We start from the raw sequence: 13,386 nt of genomic DNA on the forward strand, positions 1-13,386 counted from the left end.
CCCAGAGGGTGGGAATTCATCAAATCCTTCACTGCTCTTTTTCCATCTCAGCGCCTCTAAACACCAAAAGCTTCAGATCAACAGGACGAGATGAGACCAGTATCACTCTGCAGTGGAATCAAGTGAACCCCGATGCCAGCTTTATTCTCCAGTTTAATGGCACAGAGAGAACCATCAGTGCACCAGATAGAGACGGACCAGTGACTCACACAGTCTCATCTCTCAAGGCTGGAACTAAATACACATTCACTCTCCTCTCTGTGTTTGAGAGTGTCAGAAGCAGTGGAGTCAACATTACTGCAGTCACTGGTAAGATTTAGGATTTTAAAAAGATGCAGTGGTTTAGCTCAGTTAGCCATTCTTTTTCAATTTCATGTGATGCAAAATGAATCACTTTAAAGCCCAGAGGGTGGGAATTCATCAAATCCTTCACTGCTCTTTTTCCATCTCAGCTCCTCTGAACACCCAAAGCTTCAGATCAACAGGACGAGATGAGACCAGTATCAATCTGCAGTGGAATCAAGTGAACCCCAATGCCAGCTTTATTCTCCAGTTTAATGGAACAGAGAGAACTATCAGTGCACCAGATAGAGACGGACCAGTGACTCACACAGTCTCATCTCTCAAGGCTGGAACTAAATACACATTCACTCTCCTCTCTGTGTTTGAGAGAGTCAGAAGCAGTGGAGTCAACATTACTGCAGTCACTGGTAAGATTTAGGATTTCAAAAAGATGCAGTGATTTAGCCCAGTTAGCCATTCTTTTTCAATTTCATGTGATGCAAAATGAATCACTTTAAAGCCCAGAGGGTGGGAATTCATCAAATCCTTCACTGCTCTATTTCCATCTCAGCGCCTCTGAACACCAAAAGCTTCAGAACGAAAGGACAAGATGAGACCAGTACCACTCTGCAGTGGAATCAAGTGAACCCCAATGCCAGCTTTATTCTCCAGTTTAATGGCACAGAGAGAACCATCAGTGCACCAGATAGAGACGGACCAGTGACTCACACAGTCTCATCTCTCAAGGCTGGAACTAAATACACATTCACTCTGCTCTCTGTGTTTGAGAGAGTCAGAAGCAGTGGAGTCAACATTACTGCAGTCACTGGTAAGATTTCCAAAAGATGCAGTGGTTTAGCCCAGTTAGCCATTCTTTTTCAATTTCATGTGAAGCAAAATGAATCATTTGAAAGCCCAGAGGGTAGGAATTCATCAAATCCTTCACTGCTCTTTTTCCATCTCAGCGCCTCTAAACACCAAAAGCTTCAGATCAACAGGACGAGATGAGACCAGTATCACTCTGCAGTGGAATCAAGTGAACCCCAATGCCAGCTTTATTCTCCAGTTTAATGGCACAGAGAGAACCATCAGTGCACCAGATAGAGACGGACCAGTGACTCACACAGTCTCATCTCTCAAGGCTGGAACTAAATACACATTCACTCTCCTCTCTGTGTTTGAGAGTGTCAGAAGCAGTGGAGTCAACATTACTGCAGTCACTGGTAAGATTTCGGATTTTAAAAAGATGCAGTGGTTTAGCCCAGTTAGCCATTCTTTTTCAATTTCATGTGATGCAAAATGAATCATTTGAAAGCCCAGAGGGTAGGAATTCATCAAATCCTTCACTGCTCTTTTTCCATCTCAGCTCCTCTGAACACCAAAAGCTTCAGATCAACAGGACGAGATGAGACCAGTATCACACTGCAGTGGAATCAAGTGAACCCCAATGCCAGCTTTATTCTCCAGTTTAATGGCACAGAGAGAACCATCAGTGCACCCGATAGAGACGGACCAATCACTCAAACAGTTTCATCTCTCAAGGCTGGAACTAAATACACATTCACTCTCCTCTCTGTGTTTGAGAGTGTCAGAAGCAGTGGAGTCAACATTACTGCAGTCACTGGTAAGATTTAGGATTTCAAAAAGATGCAGTGGTTCAGCCCAGTTAGCCATTCTTGTTAATTTTCATGTGATGCAAAATGAATTATTTGTAAGCCCAGAGGGTGGGAATTCATCAAATCCTTCACTGCTTTTTTTCCATCTCAGCGCCTCTGAACACCAAAAGCTTCAGATCAACAGGACGAGATGAGACCAGTATCACTCTGCAGTGGAATCAAGTGAACCCCAATGCCAGCTTTATTCTCCAGTTTAATGGCACAGAGAGAACAATCAGTGCACCAGATAGAGACGGACCAGTGACTCACACAGTTTCATCTCTCACTGCTGGAACTAAATACACATTCACTCTCCTCTCTGTGTTTGAGAGTGTCAGAAGCAGTGGAGTCAACATTACTGCAATCACTGGTAAGATTTAGGATTTCAAAAAGATGCAGTGATTTAGCCCAGTTAGCCATTCTTTTTCAATTTCATGTGATGCAAAATGAATCACTTTAAAGCCCAGAGGGTGGGAATTCATCAAATCCTTCACTGCTCTATTTCCATCTCAGCGCCTCTGAACACCAAAAGCTTCAGAGCGAAAGGACAAGATGAGACCAGTATCACTCTTCAGTGGAATCAAGTGAACCCCAATGCCAGCTTTATTCTCCAGTTTAATGGCACAGAGAGAACCATCAGTGCACCAGATAGAGACGGACCAGTGACTCACACAGTTTCATCTCTCACTGCTGGAACTAAATACACATTCACTCTCCTCTCTGTGTTTGAGAGTGTCAGAAGCAGTGGAGTCAACATTACTGCAGTCACTGGTAAGATTTAGGATTTTAAAAAGATGCAGTGGTTTAGCTCAGTTAGCCATTCTTTTTCAATTTCATGTGATGCAAAATGAATCACTTTAAAGCCCAGAGGGTGGGAATTCATCAAATCCTTCACTGCTCTTTTTCCATCTCAGCTCCTCTGAACACCCAAAGCTTCAGATCAACAGGACGAGATGAGACCAGTATCAATCTGCAGTGGAATCAAGTGAACCCCAATGCCAGCTTTATTCTCCAGTTTAATGGAACAGAGAGAACTATCAGTGCACCAGATAGAGACGGACCAGTGACTCACACAGTCTCATCTCTCAAGGCTGGAACTAAATACACATTCACTCTCCTCTCTGTGTTTGAGAGAGTCAGAAGCAGTGGAGTCAACATTACTGCAGTCACTGGTAAGATTTAGGATTTCAAAAAGATGCAGTGATTTAGCCCAGTTAGCCATTCTTTTTCAATTTCATGTGATGCAAAATGAATCACTTTAAAGCCCAGAGGGTGGGAATTCATCAAATCCTTCACTGCTCTATTTCCATCTCAGCGCCTCTGAACACCAAAAGCTTCAGAGCGAAAGGACAAGATGAGACCAGTATCACTCTGCAGTGGAATCAAGTGAACCCCAATGCCAGCTTTATTCTCCAGTTTAATGGCACAGAGAGAACCATCAGTGCACCAGATAGAGACGGACCAGTGACTCACACAGTCTCATCTCTCAAGGCTGGAACTAAATACACATTCACTCTGCTCTCTGTGTTTGAGAGAGTCAGAAGCAGTGGAGTCAACATTACTGCAGTCACTGGTAAGATTTCCAAAAGATGCAGTGGTTTAGCCCAGTTAGCCATTCTTTTTCAATTTCATGTGAAGCAAAATGAATCATTTGAAAGCCCAGAGGGTAGGAATTCATCAAATCCTTCACTGCTCTTTTTCCATCTCAGCGCCTCTAAACACCAAAAGCTTCAGATCAACAGGACGAGATGAGACCAGTATCACTCTGCAGTGGAATCAAGTGAACCCCAATGCCAGCTTTATTCTCCAGTTTAATGGCACAGAGAGAACCATCAGTGCACCAGATAGAGACGGACCAGTGACTCACACAGTCTCATCTCTCAAGGCTGGAACTAAATACACATTCACTCTCCTCTCTGTGTTTGAGAGTGTCAGAAGCAGTGGAGTCAACATTACTGCAGTCACTGGTAAGATTTAGGATTTTAAAAAGATGCAGTGGTTTAGCCCAGTTAGCCATTCTTTTTCAATTTCATGTGATGCAAAATGAATCACTTTAAAGCCCAGAGGGTGGGAATTCATCAAATCCTTCACTGCTCTTTTTCCATCTCAGCGCCTCTGAACACCAAAAGCTTTAGAGCGAAAGGACAAGATGAGACCAGTATCACTCTGCAGTGGAATCAAGTGAACCCCAATGCCAGCTTTATTCTCCAGTTTAATGGCACAGAGAGAACCATCAGTGCACCAGATAGAGACGGACCAGTGACTCACACAGTCTCATCTCTCAAGGCTGGAACTAAATACACATTCACTCTCCTCTCTGTGTTTGAGAGTGTCAGAAGCAGTGGAGTCAACATTACTGCAGTCACTGGTAAGATTTCGGATTTTAAAAAGATGCAGTGGTTTAGCCCAGTTAGCCATTCTTTTTCAATTTCATGTGATGCAAAATGAATCATTTTAAAGCCCAGAGGGTAGGAATTCATCAAATCCTTCACTGCTCTTTTTCCATCTCAGCTCCTCTGAACACCAAAAGCTTCAGATCAACAGGACGAGATGAGACCAGTATCACACTGCAGTGGAATCAAGTGAACCCCAATGCCAGCTTTATTCTCCAGTTTAATGGCACAGAGAGAACCATCAGTGCACCCGATAGAGACGGACCAGTGACTCACACAGTCTCATCTCTCACTGCTGGAACTAAATACACATTCACTCTCCTCTCTGTGTTTGAGAGTGTCAGAAGCAGTGGAGTCAACATTACTGCAGTCACTGGTAAGATTTAGGATTTCAAAAAGATGCAGTGGTTCAGCCCAGTTAGCCATTCTTGTTAATTTTCATGTGATGCAAAATGAATTATTTGTAAGCCCAGAGGGTGGGAATTCATCAAATCCTTCACTGCTTTTTTTCCATCTCAGCGCCTCTGAACACCAAAAGCTTCAGATCAACAGGACGAGATGAGACCAGTATCACTCTGCAGTGGAATCAAGTGAACCCCAATGCCAGCTTTATTCTCCAGTTTAATGGCACAGAGAGAAACATCAGTGCACCAGATAGAGATGGACCAGTGACTCACACAGTTTCATCTCTCAAGGCTGGAACTAAATACACATTCACTCTGCTCTCTGTGTTTGAGAGAGTCAGAAGCAGTGGAGTCGACATTACTGCAGTCACTGGTAAGATTTAGGATTTCAAAAAGATGCAGTGATTTAGCCCAGTTAGCCATTCTTTTTCAATTTCATGTGATGCAAAATGAATCACTTTAAAGCCCAGAGGGTGGGAATTCATCAAATCCTTCACTGCTCTATTTCCATCTCAGCGCCTCTGAACACCAAAAGCTTCAGAGCGAAAGGACAAGATGAGACCAGTATCACTCTGCAGTGGAATCAAGTGAACCCCAATGCCAGCTTTATTCTCCAGTTTAATGGCACAGAGAGAACCATCAGTGCACCAGATAGAGACGGACCAGTGACTCACACAGTTTCATCTCTCAAGGCTGGAACTAAATACACATTCACTCTCCTCTCTGTGTTTGAGAGAGTCAGAAGCAGTGGAGTCAACATTACTGCAGTCACTGGTAAGATTTCCAAAAGATGCAGTGGTTTAGCCCAGTTAGCCATTCTTTTTCAATTTCATGTGAAGCAAAATGAATCATTTGAAAGCCCAGAGGGTAGGAATTCATCAAATCCTTCACTGCTCTTTTTCCATCTCAGCTCCTCTGAACACCAAAAGCTTCAGATCAACAGGACGAGATGAGACCAGTATCACTCTGCAGTGGAATCAAGTGAACCCCAATGCCAGCTTTATTCTCCAGTTTAATGGCACAGAGAGAACAATCAATGCACCAGATAGAGACGGACCAGTGACTCACACAGTTTCATCTCTCACTGCTGGAACTAAATACACATTCACTCTCCTCTCTGTGTTTGAGAGTGTCAGAAGCAGTGGAGTCAACATTACTGCAGTCACTGGTAAGATTTAGGATTTTAAAAAGATGCAGTGGTTTAGCCCAGTTAGCCATTCTTTTTCAATTTCATGTGATGCAAAATGACTCATTTTAAAGCCCAGAGGGTGGGAATTCATCAAATCCTTCACTGCTCTTTTTCCATCTCAGCGCCTCTGAACACCAAAGGCTTCAGAGCGAAAGGACAAGATGAGACCAGTATCACTCTGCAGTGGAATCAAGTGAACCCCAATGCCAGCTTTATCCTCCAGTTTAATGGCACAGAGAGAAACATCAGTGCACCAGATAGAGACGGACCAGTGACTCACACAGTCTCATCTCTCACTGCTGGAACTAAATACACATTCACTCTCCTCTCTGTGTTTGAGAGTGTCAGAAGCAATGGAGTCAACATTACTGCAGTCACTGGTAAGATTTCCAAAAGATGCAGTGGTTTAGCCCAGTTAGCCATTCTTTTTCAATTTCATGTGATACAAAATGAATCATTTGTAAGCCCAGAGGGTGGGAATTCATCAAATCCTTCACTGCTCTATTTCCATCTCAGCGCCTCTGAACACCAAAAGCTTCAGAGCGAAAGGACAAGATGAGACCAGTATCACTCTGCAGTGGAATCAAGTGAACCCCAATGCCAGCTTTATTCTCCAGTTTAATGGAACAGAGAGAACTATCAGTGCACCAGATAGAGACGGACCAGTGACTCACAGAGTCTCATCTCTCAAGGCTGGAACTAAATACACATTCACTCTCCTCTCTGTGTTTGAGAGAGTCAGAAGCAGTGGAGTCAACATTACTGCAGTCACTGGTAAGATTTAGGATTTTAAAAAGATGCAGTGTTTTAGCCTAGTTAGCCATTCTTTTTCAATTTCATGTGATGCAAAATGAATCACTTTAAAGCCCAGAGGGTGGGAATTCATCAAATCCTTCACTGCTCTTTTTCCATCTCAGCTCCTCTGAACACCAAAAGCTTCAGATCAACAGGACGAGATGAGACCAGTATCACTCTGCAGTGGAATCAAGTGAACCCCAATGCCAGCTTTATTCTCCAGTTTAATGGCACAGAGAGAAACATCAGTGCACCAGATAGAGACGGACCAGTGACTCACACAGTCTCATCTCTCACTGCTGGAACTAAATACACATTCACGCTCCTCTCTGTGTTTGAGAGTGTCAGAAGCAGTGGAGTCAACATTACTGCAGTCACTGGTAAGATTTAGGATTTTAAAAAGATGCAGTGGTTTAGCCCAGTTAGCCATTCTTTTTCAATTTCATGTGATGCAAAATGAATCACTTTAAAGCCCAGAGGGTGGGAATTCATCAAATCCTTCACTGCTCTTTTTCCATCTCAGCGCCTCTGAACACCAAAAGCTTCAGAGCGAAAGGACAAGATGAGACCAGTATCACTCTGCAGTGGAATCAAGTGAACCCCAATGCCAGCTTTATTCTCCAGTTTAATGGCACAGAGAGAACCATCAGTGCACCAGATAGAGACGGACCAGTGACTCACACAGTTTCATCTCTCAAGGCTGGAACTAAATACACATTCACTCTCCTCTCTGTGTTTGAGAGAGTCAGAAGCAGTGGAGTCAACATTACTGCAGTCACTGGTAAGATTTCCAAAAGATGCAGTGGTTTAGCCCAGTTAGCCATTCTTTTTCAATTTCATGTGAAGCAAAATGAATCATTTGAAAGCCCAGAGGGTAGGAATTCATCAAATCCTTCACTGCTCTTTTTCCATCTCAGCTCCTCTGAACACCAAAAGCTTCAGATCAACAGGACGAGATGAGACCAGTATCACTCTGCAGTGGAATCAAGTGAACCCCAATGCCAGCTTTATTCTCCAGTTTAATGGCACAGAGAGAACAATCAATGCACCAGATAGAGACGGACCAGTGACTCACACAGTTTCATCTCTCACTGCTGGAACTAAATACACATTCACTCTCCTCTCTGTGTTTGAGAGTGTCAGAAGCAGTGGAGTCAACATTACTGCAGTCACTGGTAAGATTTAGGATTTTAAAAAGATGCAGTGGTTTAGCCCAGTTAGCCATTCTTTTTCAATTTCATGTGATGAAAAATTAATCACTTTAAAGCCCAGAGGGTGGGAATTCATCAAATCCTTCAATGCTCTATTTCCATCTCAGCGCCTCTGAACACCAAAAGCTTCAGAGCGAAAGGACAAGATGAGACCAGTATCACTCTGCAGTGGAATCAAGTGAACCCCAATGCCAGCTTTATTCTCCAGTTTCATGGCACAGAAAGAAACATCAGTGCACCAGATAGAGACGGACCAGTGACTCACACAGTCTCATCTCTCACTGCTGGAACTAAATACACATTCACGCTCCTCTCTGTGTTTGAGAGTGTCAGAAGCAGTGGAGTCAACATTACTGCAGTCACTGGTAAGATTTCGGATTTCAAAAAGATGCAGTGGTTTAGCCCAGTTAGCCATTCTTGTTAATTTTCATGTGATACAAAATGAATCATTTGTAAGCCCAGAGGGTGGGAATTCATCAAATCCTTCACTGCTTTTTTTTCATCTCAGCGCCTCTGAACACCAAAAGCTTCAGATCAACAGGACGAGATGAGACCAGTATCAATCTGCAGTGGAATCAAGTGAACCCCAATGCCAGCTTTATTCTCCAGTTTAGTGGCACAGAGAGAAACATCAGTGCACCAGATAGAGACGGACCAGTGACTCACACAGTTTCATCTCTCACTGCTGGAACTAAATACACATTCACTCTCCTCTCTGTGTTTGAGAGTGTCAGAAGCAATGGAGTCAACATTACTGCAGTCACTGGTAAGATTTCCAAAAGATGCAGTGGTTTAGCCCAGTTAGCCATTCTTTTTCAATTTCATGTGATACAAAATGAATCATTTGTAAGCCCAGAGGGTGGGAATTCATCAAATCCTTCACTGCTCTATTTCCATCTCAGCGCCTCTGAACACCAAAAGCTTCAGAGCGAAAGGACAAGATGAGACCAGTATCACTCTGCAGTGGAATCAAGTGAACCCCAATGCCAGCTTTATTCTCCAGTTTAATGGAACAGAGAGAACTATCAGTGCACCAGATAGAGACGGACCAGTGACTCACAGAGTCTCATCTCTCAAGGCTGGAACTAAATACACATTCACTCTCCTCTCTGTGTTTGAGAGAGTCAGAAGCAGTGGAGTCAACATTACTGCAGTCACTGGTAAGATTTAGGATTTTAAAAAGATGCAGTGTTTTAGCCTAGTTAGCCATTCTTTTTCAATTTCATGTGATGCAAAATGAATCACTTTAAAGCCCAGAGGGTGGGAATTCATCAAATCCTTCACTGCTCTTTTTCCATCTCAGCTCCTCTGAACACCAAAAGCTTCAGATCAACAGGACGAGATGAGACCAGTATCACTCTGCAGTGGAATCAAGTGAACCCCAATGCCAGCTTTATTCTCCAGTTTAATGGCACAGAGAGAAACATCAGTGCACCAGATAGAGACGGACCAGTGACTCACACAGTCTCATCTCTCACTGCTGGAACTAAATACACATTCACGCTCCTCTCTGTGTTTGAGAGTGTCAGAAGCAGTGGAGTCAACATTACTGCAGTCACTGGTAAGATTTAGGATTTTAAAAAGATGCAGTGGTTTAGCCCAGTTAGCCATTCTTTTTCAATTTCATGTGATGCAAAATGAATCACTTTAAAGCCCAGAGGGTGGGAATTCATCAAATCCTTCACTGCTCTTTTTCCATCTCAGCGCCTCTGAACACCAAAAGCTTCAGAGCGAAAGGACAAGATGAGACCAGTATCACTCTGCAGTGGAATCAAGTGAACCCCAATGCCAGCTTTATTCTCCAGTTTAATGGCACAGAGAGAACCATCAGTGCACCAGATAGAGACGGACCAGTGACTCACACAGTTTCATCTCTCAAGGCTGGAACTAAATACACATTCACTCTCCTCTCTGTGTTTGAGAGAGTCAGAAGCAGTGGAGTCAACATTACTGCAGTCACTGGTAAGATTTCCAAAAGATGCAGTGGTTTAGCCCAGTTAGCCATTCTTTTTCAATTTCATGTGAAGCAAAATGAATCATTTGAAAGCCCAGAGGGTAGGAATTCATCAAATCCTTCACTGCTCTTTTTCCATCTCAGCTCCTCTGAACACCAAAAGCTTCAGATCAACAGGACGAGATGAGACCAGTATGACTCTGCAGTGGAATCAAGTGAACCCCAATGCCAGCTTTATTCTCCAGTTTAATGGCACAGAGAGAACAATCAATGCACCAGATAGAGACGGACCAGTGACTCACACAGTTTCATCTCTCACTGCTGGAACTAAATACACATTCACTCTCCTCTCTGTGTTTGAGAGTGTCAGAAGCAGTGGAGTCAACATTACTGCAGTCACTGGTAAGATTTCGTATTTTAAAAAGATGCAGTGGTTTAGCCCAGTTAGCCATTCTTTTTCAATTTCATGTGATGAAAAATTAATCACTTTAAAGCCCAGAGGGTGGGAATTCATCAAATCCTTCAATGCTCTATTTCCATCTCAGCGCCTCTGAACACCAAAAGCTTCAGAGCGAAAGGACAAGATGAGACCAGTATCACTCTGCAGTGGAATCAAGTGAACCCCAATGCCAGCTTTATTCTCCAGTTTCATGGCACAGAAAGAAACATCAGTGCACCAGATAGAGACGGACCAGTGACTCACACAGTCTCATCTCTCACTGCTGGAACTAAATACACATTCACGCTCCTCTCTGTGTTTGAGAGTGTCAGAAGCAGTGGAGTCAACATTACTGCAGTCACTGGTAAGATTTCGGATTTCAAAAAGATGCAGTGGTTTAGCCCAGTTAGCCATTCTTGTTAATTTTCATGTGATACAAAATGAATCATTTGTAAGCCCAGAGGGTGGGAATTCATCAAATCCTTCACTGCTTTTTTTTCATCTCAGCGCCTCTGAACACCAAAAGCTTCAGATCAACAGGACGAGATGAGACCAGTATCAATCTGCAGTGGAATCAAGTGAACCCCAATGCCAGCTTTATTCTCCAGTTTAATGGCACAGAGAGAACCATCAGTGCACCAGATAGAGACGGACCAGTGACTCACACAGTCTCATCTCTCACTGCTGGAACTAAATACACATTCACTCTCCTCTCTGTGTTCGAGAGTGTCAGAAGCAGTGGAGTCAACATTACTGCAGTCACTGGTAAGATTTAGGATTTCAAAAAGATGCAGTGATTTAGCCCAGTTAGCCATTCTTTTTCAATTTCATGTGATGCAAAATGAATCATTTTAAAGCCCAGAGGGTGGGAATTCATCAAATCCTTCACTGCTCTATTTCCATCTCAGCGCCTCTGAACACCAAAAGCTTCAGAGCGAAAGGACAAGATGAGACCAGTATCACTCTGCAGTGGAATCAAGTGAACCCCAATGCCAGCTTTATTCTCCAGTTTAATGGCACAGAGAGAACCATCAGTGCACCAGATAGAGACGGACCAGTGACTCACACAGTCTCATCTCTCAAGGCTGGAACTAAATACACATTCACTCTCCTCTCTGTGTTTGAGAGAGTCAGAAGCAGTGGAGTCAACATTACTGCAGTCACTGGTAAGATTTAGGATTTTAAAAAGATGCAGTGGTTTAGCCCAGTTAGCCATTCTTTTTCAATTTCATGTGAAGCAAAATGAATCATTTGAAAGCCCAGAGGGTAGGAATTCATCAAATCCTTCACTGCTCTATTTCCATCTCAGCGCCTCTGAACACCAAAAGCTTCAGATCAACAGGACGAGATGAGACCAGTATCACTCTGCAGTGGAATCAAGTGAACCCCAATGCCAGCTTTATTCTCCAGTTTAATGGCACAGAGAGAACCATCAGTGCACCAGATAGAGACGTACCAGTGACTCACACAGTCTCATCTCTCAAGGCTGGAACTAAATACACATTCACTCTCCTCTCTGTGTTTGAGAGTGTCAGAAGCAGTGGAGTAAACATTACTGCAGTCACTGGTAAGATTTAGGATTTCAAAAAGATGCAGTGGTTTAGCCCAGTTAGCCATTCTTTTTCAATTTCATGTGATGCAAAATGAATCACTTTAAAGCCCAGAGGGTGGGAATTCATCAAATCCTTCACTGCTCTTTTTCCATCTCAGCGCCTCTGAACACCAAAGGCTTCAGAGCGAAAGGACAAGATGAGACCAGTATCACTCTGCAGTGGAATCAAGTGAACCCCAATGCCAGCTTTATTCTCCAGATTAATGGCACAGAGAGAAACATCAGTGCACCAGATAGAGACGGACCAGTGACTCACACAGTTTCATCTCTCAAGGCTGGAACTAAATACACATTCACTCTGCTCTCTGTGTTTGAGAGAGTCAGAAGCAGTGGAGTCAACATTACTGCAGTCACTGGTAAGATTTCCAAAAGATGCAGTGGTTTAGCCCAGTTAGCCATTCTTTTTCAATTTCATGTGATGCAAAATGAATCACTTTAAAGCCCAGAGGGTAGGAATTCATCAAATCCTTCACTGCTCTTTTTCCATCTCAGCGCCTCTGAACACCAAAGGCTTCAGAGCGAAAGGACAAGATGAGACCAGTATCACTCTGCAGTGGAATCAAGTGAACCCCAATGCCAGCTTTATTCTCCAGTTTAATGGCACAGAGAGAAACATCAGTGCACCAGATAGAGATGGACCAGTGACTCACACAGTTTCATCTCTCAAGGCTGGAACTAAATACACATTCACTCTGCTCTCTGTGTTTGAGAGAGTCAGAAGCAGTGGAGTCAACATTACTGCAGTCACTGGTAAGATTTCCAAAAGATGCAGTGGTTTAGCCCAGTTAGCCATTCTTTTTCAATTTCATGTGATGCAAAATGAATCACTTTAAAGCCCAGAGGGTGGGAATTCATCAAATCCTTCACTGCTCTTTTTCCATCTCAGCTCCTCTGAACACCAAAAGCTTCAGATCAACAGGACGAGATGAGACCAGTATCACTCTGCAGTGGAATCAAGTGAACCCCAATGCCAGCTTTATTCTCCAGTTTAATGGCACAGAGAGAACCATCAGTGCACCAGATAGAGACGGACCAGTGACTCACACAGTTTCATCTCTCACTGCTGGAACTAAATACACATTCACTCTCCTCTCTGTGTTTGAGAGTGTCAGAAGCAGTGGAGTCAACATTACTGCAGTCACTGGTAAGATTTAGGATTTTAAAAAGATGCAGTGGTTTAGCCCAGTTAGCCATTCTTTTTCAATTTCATATGATGCAAAATTAATCACTTTAAAGCCCAGAGGGTGGGAATTCATCAAATCCTTCACTGCTCTATTTCCATCTCAGCGCCTCTGAACACACAAAGCTTCAGAGCGAAAGGACAAGATGAGACCAGCATCACTCTGCAGTGGAATCAAGTGAACCCCAATGCCAGCTTTATTCTCCAGTTTAATGGCACAGAGAGAACCATCAGTGCACCAGATAGAGATGGACCAGTGACTCACACAGTCT

This window comes from Clinocottus analis, unplaced genomic scaffold (genome assembly GCF_023055335.1).
Source record: "Clinocottus analis isolate CAN_PGR_092001 unplaced genomic scaffold, fCliAna1.0.p SCAF_49, whole genome shotgun sequence".
NCBI lineage: Eukaryota > Metazoa > Chordata > Actinopteri > Perciformes > Cottidae > Clinocottus > Clinocottus analis.